Source organism: Somniosus microcephalus, chromosome 19 (genome assembly GCF_052327205.1).
Source record: "Somniosus microcephalus isolate GS21.2 chromosome 19, FLI_Smic_1.0, whole genome shotgun sequence".
Taxonomy (NCBI): domain Eukaryota; kingdom Metazoa; phylum Chordata; class Chondrichthyes; order Squaliformes; family Somniosidae; genus Somniosus; species Somniosus microcephalus.
The window spans coordinates 55,145,932-55,160,909 of NC_141005.1; the positions used below are offsets into that span (position 1 = coordinate 55,145,932).

The 14,978-nt window shown below is 45.0% G+C and overlaps 1 long non-coding RNA gene across 9 annotated transcripts in view; it reads right to left on the reverse strand.

Moving 5' to 3' along the window:
* Positions 1-14,918, reverse strand: part of LOC147104445 (uncharacterized) — a 185,212-nt gene extending 170,294 nt beyond the window's left edge. For 7 of the 9 annotated variants that reach the window (XR_015072343.1, XR_015072336.1, XR_015072341.1 and 4 more), the window contains exons 1-2: positions 14,702-14,918; positions 2,124-2,231 (exon numbers count right to left, since the gene is read on the reverse strand). This is a non-coding gene — a long non-coding RNA (uncharacterized LOC147104445). The other 2 variants (XR_015072339.1, XR_015072342.1) reach the window with 2 other exon arrangements.
* Between the last annotated feature and the right edge of the window lie 60 nt (positions 14,919-14,978).

Below are 14,978 nucleotides of genomic sequence, written 5' to 3' on the forward strand. Positions count from 1 at the left end.
TTTCATAGGTGCACACCATGGGACTTCATGAGTCCTCTATAAAATTTAAATCCGTAAGTCCATGTTGCCATTAACTTGCACTTAGCTCAAGTTGTTGCTAGTAACAGATCTTGGTGTTCTGATTTAGAATTTATCCACCAACCAAGCAACAGCGCTAAAAACAGCCTTTTTCAAACCTCCATGCCCACAAAATTGAGAAAGGACTGACCAGCAAATAATAAATAGACCCTCAGACATGACTGAGCTGCTTGGCCTTCGAAGGCCAGAGCTTGGACGGTCCTAGGCCACACCTTACAAATAAAAAAGCATAGGCCGAGAATGTCCTCAGAGCTGCCCTTGCTTCACTGCCGTATCTTCACCAGAAGTGCGGTGGAATCCATGTTGGCACGTGTAAACGGTCTTCCCGCCACACTTTGGGTGCAGTTAGGGCGGCGGAGTAGGTGCAGCTCTGAGGAGAGGAGAGGCCTGGCCATAATGGTGAAGTGGTTTCACCTTTGGAGCCTGGGTTCCAATCCATTCACACTGATGGGATGAAAGGGTTTTTAATGAAGTGAGTTTGGGCAGCCTTAACCCAGTTCCCTCTGTGGGGCACAGCACAATCCTGCTGCCCCTAAATCAGGGGCAATCTCAATCAGACAGGCCATAAAGATTGTCGCCTGGAATTTCTGCCATTTATACAGTTTCCCTCGGGTTTCCACCAATCTGCCACTAAAGTTCCTACACTTTGATTGGAGGATCATTAGAAACAATAAGGCCTCAATGTGGGGGGAGGGGAGGGCATGATCTTCACAAGCAGGGGTGCGGGCGGAAAGGAACCCCACCATGGGGATCTCAGCGTGAGGCCTAAGCCATTTAACTCCTGAGCCTCATTTAGATAATGCAAGACAGTCTCCCTTACAAAACCAGCAGGATTGACGTCAGGGTCAGCGGGCGGGAGTGGGAAATCGGGTCGGGACCCTTAGGACGCAAGAGATCAAGGGAACAGTCCTCGGCAAAAGTAAGGGCTTTGGCTGCTGGTGTCAGCGTGGAGATGGAAAGGCAAGACCGGGGCTGGGGAGGCCCAAGGGCTCCTTGCAGGGCCTGGGGCGAGCACTGTTGCACAAAAGTAATTTTTCTAAACTTACCTTGGCCTCTTCGGGTCAGTCGGCACCTCCTGCCACAGTTCCCCTGTCAGGTTTGGGTCACCGGGTGAAAACCGTGCGGCCTCGATAAGTGGACTTGGCCTAAGCTTAACCCCTCCCCCCATGCACCATTCTCCCCAGGCGAGGGGTTTAAGCCGAGGCCGAAGACACTGCATTGCTGCATGGATTGTAGCAGTTGGAACATTCACTTCACTTGAGGGTGAAGCACTCAAGCATTTTAGAACTTCTTATCATAGGACTTCCTGTCACTGATATACAGTAATGCTGTTTGAATTCCAAACACAGTGAACTCTCCCAGAATATACTGTGGGGGCTTCCCTAAACTCGTTCATCTGGCAGGAGGGATTAATTTACCTGCCTGATACATGCACTGTTAAACTGTAGTTGATACTGGCCTGTTGTGAATTTCTTGCTTCACTTAGCAAGAAAAGTCCAGCAAGAAGATGTGGAAATGTTTACTCTGATAAGTGACTGCATCATTGATGCTGATCCACTTGTGTGCTGTCAGTTTACATTGTAGTTTTACACTATACTCACTTGAGTATGAGAAGCAGTAAGGTTGCAAGAAGGAGTTTTATGTGGAAGTCAAGTGATCAATCAGAAGATGAAGAAGGTAAGTAGACTGGATAAGAGACATCATCTGACTTGACTTGCTCAAACTGCATCTCCAAGCTCCCCCCTCCAATGGCTTGGTCTATAACTGAAATACCTGTGGTACTGAGCCATATGGACCAAGGAAGTTTCCAGGTTCCATTCCCAGCCCGCACACCAAATTAGTAGATCTCGGGCAGCTTGACTGTGTGCGTATTAGAATTGATCTCGGTACCCTTGGGCTAGGGGAGGGGAAAATCAACTAATGTTTTGGCTCCTGATCTCTATCTAATGACCCCTATTCGAAAGCGCACATTTCTGGGCATTGGGTGAGCACACTGGGTTCAGCTGTGATACATCTTCCACATTACTCAGGCAGAAGATACTCACTGTTGAGACTCACAAATGAAGAATGGCCTCATGTGTGAGATGCCACAGGGTTGCTGGCACCTGCCAAACCATCGCATCGAACAGGAGCAGGATTGGTTCTTTTGTCACCTGTGAGGGGGGAAATGAACATCATTAGCTAGGCATAGTCAGACACTAGAGTCAACCATTCTAGCCAAACTAGGGTTTATTTCTAGAGGGATAGAATTGAGAAGTAGGGAAGTTATGCTAAACCTGTATCGAACCTTGGTTAGACCACACTTAGAGTATTGCATACAGTTCTGTTTGTCATATTATAAAAAGGATATAGAGGCCCTGGAGAGGGTGCAGAGAAGATTTACAAGGATGATACCAGAAGTGCGAGGGTGTACATGTCAGGAACGGATGAACAGGCTGGGTCTCTTTTCTCTTAAAAAGAGAAGGCTGAGGGGTGACCTAATAGAGGTCTTTAAAATTATGAAAGGTTTTGACAGCGTGGATACAGAGAGAATGTTTCCATTTGTGGGGAAGAGCATAATTAGAGGCCATCAATATAAGATAGTCACCAAGAAATCCAATAGGGTATTCAGAAGAAACTTCTTTACCCAAAAAGTGGTGAGAATGTGGAACTCGCTACCACAGGGAGTGGTTGAAGCAAATAGTATGGATGCATTTAAGGGGAGGCTGGACAAGCATATGAGGGAGAAGGGAATAGAGGGTAATGCTGATAGATTTAGATGAGGAAAGACGGGCGGAGGCTCGTGTGGAGCGTAAACGCCAGCATGGACTGGATGGGCCGAATGGCCTGTTTCTGTGCCATATATCCTATGTAATCCTATGTAATTCATCTGAGGTGATATATGTTGCCTCTCAGGCAAGCTGTCAAGAGCCTTAAATGGGGCATCGTCAGATAACTTGAATGGCAATTTTTATAGACATTATTTTTAATTGGGATATTTGCAAAGTTTATCCTATTTTTTTTTCCATTCATTCATGGGATGTGGGTGTCGCTGGCAAAACCAGCATTTATTGCCCATTCCTAATTGCCCTTGATAAGATGGTGGTGAGCCGCCTTCTGCAGAGGGCAGTTGAGAGTCAATCACATTGCTGTGGGTCTGGAGTCACAGGTAGGCCAGACCAGGTAAGGACGGCACCTTCCCTAAAGGATGCTAGTGAACCAAATGGGTTTTTACGACAATCCATTAGTTTCATGGTCACCATTACTGATACTAGCTTTTTTAATGCCCATTCTTACTGGGCCTGGCTTGATCCCTTTACAGCCAAAAAGGTGGATGCATCTAGTCGGCTTCTTGGAGGCACCAGGGACCTCCAAGGCATGACAGTGTTTTCTGATTACTCCTGTACCCAATGACCCAGAACAAGAAATGAATGGAATGGGACTTGAGCCAATGCTCTGAGGCACTGACCACTGTTGCTAAGCATCATCAGTCACTATATTAATGTCAGCTTTTCAGCTTGCTAAATAGAGGTGTAGAATTAGAAACACAATAAAATGATCAACAATTATATTTGGGCCAAAATTAAATGATATATTTATTAAAAGACCCTTTTAAAAAAAAAAGCAAAGTCATCAGCACCAACACAATAGTTTGCATTCCAACAGACACGGGGGAAGAATTGCTCGGAGTTAAAATAGCACGGAGAGGAATTTGGCACTAGTACATTAAGTATTCATACTGGAACAGAAGAGATTGAAATTTCCATCCTGAGGTAGCTCTGATATGGAATTTCCCGGTTTAGCTAGTCCAGGATCCAAGCCAACCTGAATATTACACAAAAATCATGAAAATATTCCTCTGAGCCAGCAGAAGGTTCACTTTGGTAAGTTCAACATCTGACTGCCACGTCCATTTTAGAATTTTTCCAAAGATGATATGAATTTCAAGTAAAACTCTGTTTGAAGGATAGGAAATATCGACAGTGCACTCAAAGACACAAACCTGTGCCCAGCATTCCAGGTCTCTGTGTTCTTGAGAAATCGTCTTTGTAATGTTGATGCTCAGTCACCCACAGAATAATCGGTTTTCACATTTTACTCACTTTGCTGGAACTCACGGTAATGTTAGGGATGATTGTTTTGTTGCTCAGTTCCTTGAAGACTTCCATTATTATGACAGAATCGCACCATTGTGAAGTCTTTTAAACAGATATTTCCAGACCTTGCTGAAATCTGGGGGGCAGGTGCAATAACAAAGCTCATGAACGAGGAGAGGCAACATAAACTAAAAGGCACAATCCTAGAGGGGGTGCATGAACAGAGAGACCTGGAGGTATATGTGACAGGGTAGGTTGCGAAATCGGTTAAAAAATCATATGGGATCCTGGGATTCATAAACAGAGGCACAGAGTACAAAAGCAAGGAAGTTATGATGAACCTTTTATCAAATTAATTTACAGAAGGAATACAATTGCTCCATCTTTGTTTTCTTTTATTATACAGCGGCATACTATTGTCTAGAAGATGCAACTTTTATTTTGCATGTAAAGAGGAGCATTGTGTCCAATTCTGGGCATCGCACTTTAGGAAGGATGTGAAGGCCTTAGGGAAGGTGCAGCAAAGATTTACAAGAATGGTTCCAGGGATGAGGGATTTCAGTTACATGGATAGACTGGAGAAGCTGGGGTTGTTCTCCTTGGAGCAGAGAAGATTGAGAAGAGATTTGATAGAGGTGTTCAAAATCATGAGGGGTCTAGACAGAGTAGATAGAGAGAAACTGTTCCCATTGGCGGAAGGGTCGAGAATCAGAGGACACAGATTTAAAGTGATTGGCAAAAGAGCCAAATGGAGCAAGTGGTTAGGATCTGGAATGCACTGCCTGAGAGGGTGGTGGAGGCAGATTCAATCGTGGCTTTCAAAAAAGAATTGGATAAGAACCTGAAGGAAAATAAATTGCAGGGCTACAGGGAAAAGGCAGTGGAGTGGGACTAGCTGAAGTGCTCTTGCAGAGAGCCGGCATGGGCTCGACGGGCCGAATGGCCTCCTTCCGTGCTGTAACCATTCTATGATTCTACAGCCGGAATTTTGCCAGCACTCAGAGGGCAGGTTCGGAGGCAGGTCCACTGTCAAAATCAAAAAGATTGACAACAGGGCGGTATCCCACTCTGAACCCGCCTCCATGTCAGTTTCCCTATTGCTGGCTCTGCCTACGCTTTGCAGCGGTGGGTCAGGCAATTCAGATAGTTAAGAGGGTGTTTAAAGCAATTTAATCAGCATTTTACCAGGTACAAATCATTTTCCCAAGTTTTCTACAAGGTTCATGCTGCTCGGGGATTATGCCAGGTAAGTGTGTTGGGTTTTAAACAACTCTCCATTTCTGTGAATAAGTGACAGCTGCAGAAGTGGTATAACACCTACCATTTCACAGCTGGTTACTTTCCAATCTTAGAGGCTGGAAACTTCAGGAGTTGGAATACACTTTTCAGCTTTATGGAGTTTTGAAGTGTTTGGAGCAAACTCTCTATCCACTGTCACCTCCTTGGAACAACCTCTCTCACCATTGACAGATCGCTACTGTCATCTCAACTTCAGCTGCCAGCTATTCCATCAGCATTGGTGCCCTTGAAAAAGTCTCACCTTGGTCCTCAGAATCCCACCACGATCAGCCCCAACAGCAACATCACCAGGCACACCAGCAGCACCAACAACACCAACCTTCTCTGCAATCACCTGATGCTGCACAGGACACGGGGCATCAGCACCCGACCACATTGCTGCCCGGGAGGCCAGAGGTGGCCTCACCATGGCCAGATTTACTTCACTTGATGCTGTACACCCTGGCTGCCACATGATGTGCCAGATTAGCACCACCCCACACCAGCACCATAAAGATCCCTACAATGCCCAAGCCATTCCTTTCACAGTTATCACCATTGCGGGGGGTACCGTTAAGTCTCACCATTCATTGCAACTCACTAAGCCACTTCCAAAGGTACACACAGATCTGTCCAAGAACGCAAAGTGTTGAAAATAAAGATTTCATTGTTTGATAACACATTAAAAGAAACTTTGCATGAACATTGGCTAAACCACCCAAGTGCCTACCCTTGTATGATTGGACTAGGATGAGGGTGAGTGTGAGGGGTGGCTAGTGAGATGGGGAAGTGAAAATGTAGTTAGTGAAGGATGGGAGGAGGTGCAAGGTAAGTTGATGTGAATAAGGATGTGCAGGAGTAGGGTAGGGAAGGCAGAGTGATGGGATGTGATGAGTGGCACAGCAGGATGAGGTTGAGTGTGGCTTTGCAGTAACTATCAATTAGTCGACAACATACCCAGACATAAAATGAGAAAAAATAGTGGTGGAGAGCTTTGGGAACTAGAGGTTCAAAGTCACCTTTTTCCTCCCAAGCATGCTACACTTACCACATGCCATGTCGCAGATTACTCATACAACGTATCCCAAAACGTTATTTTCTGAAAACACACAGCAGGTCAGTCATCATCAGAGAGAGGTTAAAGTTTTGAGTTTTCCCCTTCAAGAGAACTAGTTCTGATGTACAGTCCTATGTGTATTGTTGACCTCTCTTTCTCTTTCAGCTGCTGTCTGACCTGCTGTGTTTTACTAGTGGTCTCTGAAACAGGTGACTATGTGCAGTTTAGGGTATAAATTTGGTAATGCATGACATTTTGGAGAAATTACTCAATTGCAGAATTGAACAGAACAATTATTCATTTTTTGGGTTGTTTTTTTACTGTTGTATGAGGGCTTAAGTTACTTTCTCCTTCCCCACTCTTGGATTTCTCTCTACCACATATTCCCTACTTGAGAAGGCAGGTGGGCACCCAGCTAACAGACCTCAACCAATGCCAATCCGAAGCTAGCTCCTTATAGATGTGTAAGAGCACTTGAGGGTCAATCCCCTGTGATTTTCCCTTCTCTGTGAGGAAGTACCCAGCTCTGCTCAGCACTCCACACAATGCAATGGTTGAGGTTGGTAAATTAGTGAATAGACTTTCACAGGTATGGCAAGTGATTTGATGTGGTGCTACCAATACTGTAAGTTAGCTACACTTACAGCAAAATGTAATTTGCTGCTCGAGTACGACAATTTTGCATAAAAGCTCACGAAGCCACAAAAATGTTTATTTTCCTGAGTGGATCTGAGCCATAATCATAAGCAAAATCCCATGTCCTGTCTCTCCCCGGGACACCATGGTGGCACTCAAATGCATTGAGTCTTTGCACCTCCCCTCCAGCTGCAATTTTCAATTTGTATTTACCACTATGAGGTCATTACAAAGTGGAGCCATTTGTTTTCCAAGGTCAATTGTCCCTTAGAAATCAGTTGGAGAATTGAAGCATCAGTAGTGAAGAGGTAGACTTGATTCCCAGTCAACCAAATGATTTGAATTTGAAAATGTAAAAAGCTTCCCTGCTGTTTCTTTTCTGGTGTTATTCAACAACAGGGCCCCCAAGAGTGAAATGAAGTGGCCATAAACACATTTTGTAAAATCATTTCTACTTGATTGTGTTGGCAGTGACATTGTTAAACAGAATTATATAAATATAGATATGGTGAAACAACAGCGCAAGCTGAATTAAGCTGCTGTGGTGTTGGAAGGCAGAAAGTGTATGAGAACTGTGTCAATCTGTGCAAGATGCTTTGGAATCTCACTAATAATGTAACCAAGTTGGCGGGGCTAGTGGGGTCAGAATAAAAAGATGCCTTTAGTCTGACCAAAGAGAGAAAGAGAAAGAAAGAGAGATTCTAGCATTTACAGAATGTCCATTATGGTACAATTGAATCATAAACCATGGGCTCTGAATCATTTTAGTCACTAGTTCTCAGCCCTTCAGAATATCAACCAGAGGGAGTTCAAAATTCCAGTCTACTGATATTTTAAAACAATGTGTTTATACAAGAACTACTGCTACTCTACGAAGCAATACTCTGGTTACAATTTTCCCTACATATTATAACCTCATAAATATATCAGTTAGCAGCACTCCGATCAGAAGCTTCTCATCCTCACCATAATCTGGTTTAAATATAGTGCTCAAGTACATAGAGCTTACAATGCAATGGGTCTTGGCATGTGCAGTATTTGGAGGGAGAGGTGACCCAATTTCCCACCAGTCTTTCTCAGCCCAAGCCATTTCTTACTCTCCCTCTTTCACTTGTCCCTCCTACACTCTCTAGCAGCTGCCCCCTACTCCCCATTATCTCATTCATTCTCCTGTCTGCCCCTTATACTTTCTGTTGCCTGTAATATACTATCTCATACCCCCATCATACACTCCCCACTCTTCATTTCCCATCTGGTCTTTGTACCCTTTACTCTCTTTCACTCTCCTTTTGGGGCAACCAGCAACAGGTAATTGAGGCATGATTGCTTCACTCAACGCTGGGAAGTTAAACTAACAGCTCTGGTGTTCCCTCCTGACCCCGCTGTGAAATTTTGTCAGCACATCAATCCATTTTATTCTTAGCCACCACACTAGGGAGATGAACTTTAAGTACAGATGAAAAATTTCCACTCCAGTGACTATGATATAGTATACATGAATTTTTTGATCCATCTGGAACAATCATCAGTGGTGCCAAACGATACTGAAATGGTGTCACTTTTTATTAAGGAAACCAACTCGTCCAGATTGAGAAACACTCTTCAAAATTGGCCACATATGCAGAATATATATTACATCAGTGATTTCAAAACGGAGTTGAGGTTTGACAAGCTGATGAATAGGTACAATAAGATAACTAATATGAAAGCAAAATACTGCGGATGCTGGAAATCTGAAATAAAAAGAGGAAATGCTGGAAACACTCAGCTGGTCAGGCAGCATCTGTGGAGAGAGAAGCAAAGTTAACGTTTCAGGTCTGTGACCTTTCATCAGAACTGCGAAAAGTTAGAGATGTAACAGATTTTAAGCAATTACAGAGGCGAGGAAAGGAAAACCTGCCCTTTGACCTCCTCCCTCCCCACTGTCCAGGGCCCCAAATACTCCTTCCAGGTGAAACAGCGATTTACTTGTACTTCTTTCAATTTAGCATACTGTATTCGCTACTCACGCTGTGGTCTCCTCTACATTGGGGAGACCAAATGCAGATTGGGTGACCGCTTTGCGGAACACCGCCATTCAGTCCGCAAGCGGGACCTTGAGCTCCTGGTCACCTGTCATTTTAATTATCCACCCCGCTCCCACTCTGACCTCGGCCTCCTACACTGTTCCAATGAAGTTCAACGTAAGCTCGAGAAACAGCACCTCATCTTTCGATTAGGCACTTTACAATCTTCTGGCCTCAACAATGAGTTCAACAATTTCAAACCATAACCTTTTCCCCTATTTTTTCGATCGGCAGCTGTTTGTAATGATTCTGCTATCGCCATTTACACCTCCTCTAAACCCATCTTTTGTTTCTTTACTTGTCCCATTACCATCTCCTTTTGCATTGCACCATCATCCCTTTTGTCATTTAGTCTCTCCTACCTTCCACCCTATCACAGACCTTCCCTTTGGTTCTTTCCTCCCCTTCCCCATTTCCCTGCTTCTGTACTTGCTTAAAATTTGTTACATCTCTAACTTTTTCCAATTCTGATGAAAGGTAATCGACCTGAAACATTGGGGGGAATTTTCCCAGCCCTGTGGAGGCAGGTATGGAGGCGGGACTGCCAGGAAAATGGCAGAAACTGGGAGCGGGTACCGACCCGGCTCCCAACCCACCTGCATGCCATCTTCCCAGGAGGCGGGTCCCCGAGTCGCACAGGGACCCGTCTCCTCGAGGCGGGAAGGGGATTGGAGCCAATTAACTGCCTGTTAACAGGTAGTTAACAGGCAGTTTTGAGGCTTATCCCCATTTTACACCTGCAATTGCGGGCTTCCCGACGGCTGCGAACTTCGCCAGGGTCAGTGAGGCGAGCAGTGGGTCTGCGGGGCTGAGAGGGGTTGAAATGTCAGCTGTAGAGGTGAGTGATGGGTGCAAGTGTGGACAGGTAAGTATGAGAGGTGAGTGTAAAGTGTTGGGAAAAGTTTCTTTACCTTTGCTTCTTCCTGCAGGCTTCAACCTTTGAAGATCCGGAGGTGCCTCATCTCAACAGCAGAGATGTCAGAATGGCTGCTGCATTCTCAGATGCTGCAGCCATCTGCTTTCTGCTGAGGAGAGAGGTCTTGGTGCGCCTTCTGTGCAAGGGCTCACCTTAGAACAGAGATTGTCAATGTTTGACAGCTTATCAAAGCTGTCAAGTGCTGACAATTCATCTGTCAAAAGATTTTCGACAGACGAAACGTCATACGCTGACGTCATCTGTCACCGGCTTTCACTTAATTGGCCGGTAGGTCAATCAAGGGAAAATAGCATGGGTTGGTCAGACGTTGCTGGGGGCGGGACTGAAACTCAAAAACCAGCAGTCCCGCCCCCCAACGCGACTTCATTGAAAAAATCCAGCCCACAAACTTTGTTTCTCTCTCCACAGATGCTGCCTGGCCAGCTGAGTATTTCCAGCATTTTCTGTTTTTATTTAACAAGATAACTAACTCGCCCCATCACGACTATCAATCTTGGCTCATTCGTGTAATGTAATATATTTATGAAGTACTGTAATATAGATGATATCTTCATACATATTGCTCATATTTGTGATCAAAAATTATGTAACAACCTCACGAAATTTTTTTAAATTGTAATCATTTCAGACAAAAATATTCACTAGCATCATCCCAGGTGACACAGTGTTAATAAGCATTGTATGTATTCAAAGGCACACTTTCCCACAAATTAAAAAAATATAATGCATTTAATTTGGCGGAGCAAATTGCGGCTACTTAGCAAACAAGAATGATTCAAAGTTATTTATTGAAAATGATTTGAATTATCTCCTAAAGTATTTTAAACGGAGCATTTCAACAATACCAGCCAGCAGATCAGCTGTTGAAACAGCTGCCTTTGTGAATGCTGATCTGGCAGGCCGAAAACAATGGAGGTGAGCACAGCAGAGCAAAGCACTCCTTCTGGCCCAATCAGTCCGTGTTAATGTTCATCCTCCACAAAGAATGGGAGCCCTAATCCCATGTGCCCATCCTGTTCCCATATCCCTTTCTTGGCACCATCTCTGCTTCAATCGTGAGCTCTACTGGCGCATTCTGCAGCCCCCAGCTGCCTGTTCTGATGTTTAAATTAATATTAAAGATCCTACGGCCACTATTATGAAGAAAATTGGGGCGATTTCCTAGTGTCTTCATGTTGTGAGGCTGTGGAATGCATGCATCAGAGTTAACGATTGAACCAGAGACCAAGTCAACATTTAAGAATAGGTTAGCTCGGTGGTTGAAGGAAAGGGGAATAAAGAGATATGGGAACATCTCCCATTAGGGCTACCGCGCATGTGGAGGCTAAACACCAACATGGGCTGTTTGGACCGAATGGCCTGCTTCCATGTTGCAATTTCTATATAATTCTTGACTAACATTCCTCCATCGACTAGCATCCGCAAAAGCAGATGACTGGCCATTCATCTCGCTCCTGCTGTGGTACCATCCTGTACACAAACAAAAAGCTATGTTTACCTACATAACAATCGTTACCTTTCAAAATAATCCATTGTATGTAAAGTGCTTTGAAACATTTCTGAGCAATTGATGAAATACTAGTCTCTAACCTATCTATTGATAACAGGAAGTGGGACCCATTCTGCATTGAGGCAAAGTGTATAGTATTAATTGCCCTAAAAGAGGGGCTTTTCTTCGGATCACATCATAAGCCTGTTAGCATTGAAACGTAGTTTGAATGCGCACAGTAATTTCAAGCATGACTGTCACTTCTATCTAAAGCCTTCTCTGGCATGTAACAAAAAACAGGCAGGAGGCGGAGGAGAGACTTGATTGAGGTGTATAAAATTATGAGGGGCCTAGATAGAGTGGATAGGAAGGACCTATTTCCCCTAGCAGAGAGGTCAATAACCAGGGGGCACAGATTTAAAGTAATGGGTAGAAGGATTAGAGGAGAGTTGAGGGGAACCTTTTTCACCCAGAGGGTTGTGGGGGTCTGGAACTCACTGCCAGAAAGGGTGCTATAGGCAGAAAACCTCACCACATTTAAAAAGTACTTGGATGTGCACTTGAAGTGTCGTAACCTACAGGGCTACGGACCAAGAGCTCGAAAGTGGGATTAGGCTGGATAGCTCGTTTTCAGCTGGCGCAGACACAGTGGGTCGAATGGCCTCCTTCTGTGCCGTAAATTTATATGATTCTCTGCAACAGGACGACCAAGGGGGAGCGACTCTACATAGAAACATAGAAGATAGGAGCAGGAGTAGGCCATTCAGCCCCTCGAGCCTGCTCCGCCATTTAATGAGATCATGGCTGATCCTCCAAATTCAGTACCCTGTCCCTGCCTTCTCCCCATATCCCTTGATCCCTTTAGCTTTAAGAAATATATCTAACTCCTTCTTGAATATATTTAATGAATTGGCCTCAACTGCCTTCTGTGGTAGAGAATTCCACAGGTTCACCACTCTCTGGGTGAAGAAATTCCTCCTCATCTCTGTCCTAAGTGGCTTACCCCTTATCTTTAGACTGTGACCCCTGGTTCTGGACTCTCCCGCCATCGGGAACATCCTTCCTGCATCTAGTCTGTCTAGTCCTGTTAGAATTTTATAAGTTTCAATGAGATCCCCTCTCATTCTTCTAAACTCCAGCAAATATAAGCCCAATCGACCCAATCTCTCCTCAAACGTCATTCCTGCCATCCCAGGTATCAGTCTGGTGAATCTTCGCTGCACTCCCTCCATGGCAAGAACATCCTTCCTCAGGTAAAACGACCAAAACTGCACACAATACTCAAGGTGTGGTCTCACCAAGGCCCTGCACAACTGCAGCAAGACATCCTTGCTCCTGTACTCGAATCCTCTCGCTATGAAGGCCAACATACCATTTGCCTTCTTAACCGCCTGCTGTACCTGCATGCTTACCTTCAGCTACTGTTGCACAAGGACACCCAGGTCTCCTTGCACTTCCCTTTCTCCCAATCTATTGCTGTTCAGATAATAATCTGCCTTCTGGTTTTTGCCACCAAAGTGGATAACCTTGCATTTATCCACATTATACTGCATCTGCCATGCATCTGCCCAATCACCCAACCTGTCCAAATCATACTGGAGTTTCTCGGCATCCTCCTCACAGCACACATGGCCACCCAGCTTTGTGTCATCTGCAAACTTGGAGATATCACATCTAGTTCCCTCGTCTAGATCATTAATATATATTGTGAATAGCTGGGGTCCTAGCACCGATCCCTGTGGTACCCCACTAGTCACTGCCTGCCACTCGGAGAAAGACCCGTTTATTCCAACTCTTTGCTTCCTGTCTGCCAACCAGTTCTCTATCCAAGTCAGTACCTTACCCCCAATCCCATGTGCTTTAACTTTACACGCTAATCTCTTATGCGGGACCTTATCAAAAGCCTTCTGAAAGTCCAAATACACCACATCCACTGGTTCTCCCTTACCTATTCTATCAGTTACATCCTTAAAAAATTCCAGTAGATTAGTCAAGCATGATTTACCTTTTGTAAATCCATGTTGACTTTGTCCGATCCTGTCACTGTTTCCCAAGTGCTCTGCTATTACATCTTTTATAATGGACTCTAGCATTTACCTCACTACCGATGTCAGGCTTACCAGTCTATAATTCCCTGTTTTCTCTCGTTTGCGGCTGCAGAAACGCCTATCTATTCCCCTTACAATAGAATCCCCTATCACTATAGCTCTCCTGCTCTTTTTCCTCCCATCCTGTGCAGCAGAACCACCCACGGTGCCAGGAAGTTGGCTGTTGCTGCCTTCCCCCGATAAGCCATCTCCCTCAACAATATCCAAATTGGTATATCTGTTTGAGAGGGGGATGGCCACAGGTGACCCCTGCACTACCTGCCTGCGCCTACTACTCTGCCTGGTGGTCACCCATTCCCTTCCTACCTGTGCAGCCTTTACCTGCGGTGTGACCAACTGATTAAACGTGACATCCACGACATCCTCAGCATCGCGAATGCTCCAGTATGTATCCATTCGCAGCTCCAGCACCGTTATGCGGTCTGCCAGTAGCTGCAGCTGGATCAGTGTCCCTGATTTCCCACATAGTGCAGGAGGAGAATGCCATGGGGCCGAGCTGTGCTGTCATGACTTACCCTTCAATTAATTTAAATTAAATTAAATCAAATCAATACCACCAATTACACTACAATTAAATGATATACTCAAGGGCCCTTGGTTACTAGCACTCCCCGATACACAACAGAGACCTTAGAAACTATAACCACAAAAATTAAGGCCTTCTAAACTTGATAAACTATTAACCTTAACTGTCAAACGATAGAGTAGTATAAATACCCACCTGGCCGTACTCACCCAATCAGCTACTTCCTCTTGCCTGCATCACTCTTTGAATCGTGGCGTGGCTCTGGAACGTCGCCGCCGGTCTGTGAGATTGACCGGCCTTTGAGGAAAAAGCTCGCAAAAGTGAGTTTAAAAACTCACTACTCTCCTGCTGCTCCCGACACCGGCCTCTTCCTACAGGGTGAAAAGTTAGGGAAAACAAAGGCGAAGCAAGGGAGCTCCTCCTTCCACTCCTCACCTAACTCCGACTCACCCAACTCGCAGCACTCTGTTGAAACCGCTCTCAGGGTGTGTGTTCTGCTATTATTTATTAATAATGAAAGGCTGACTATGGAAGAGTTTTAGCCACCCACGAGTAATGTTTGTTATTGTAGTCTGAGATGTGGGGGGGGAATGGGACACGCAGTGCTCATGAATCGAGTATTTTCTCCCCCACCCTGGGTGACACGGGCTGGTAAACAAGGATGACTCGAATTGCTTGAAATAGCCTGTGGGGAGGCAGGGCTAAGCTCTCAGAGAGTCAGGCATGG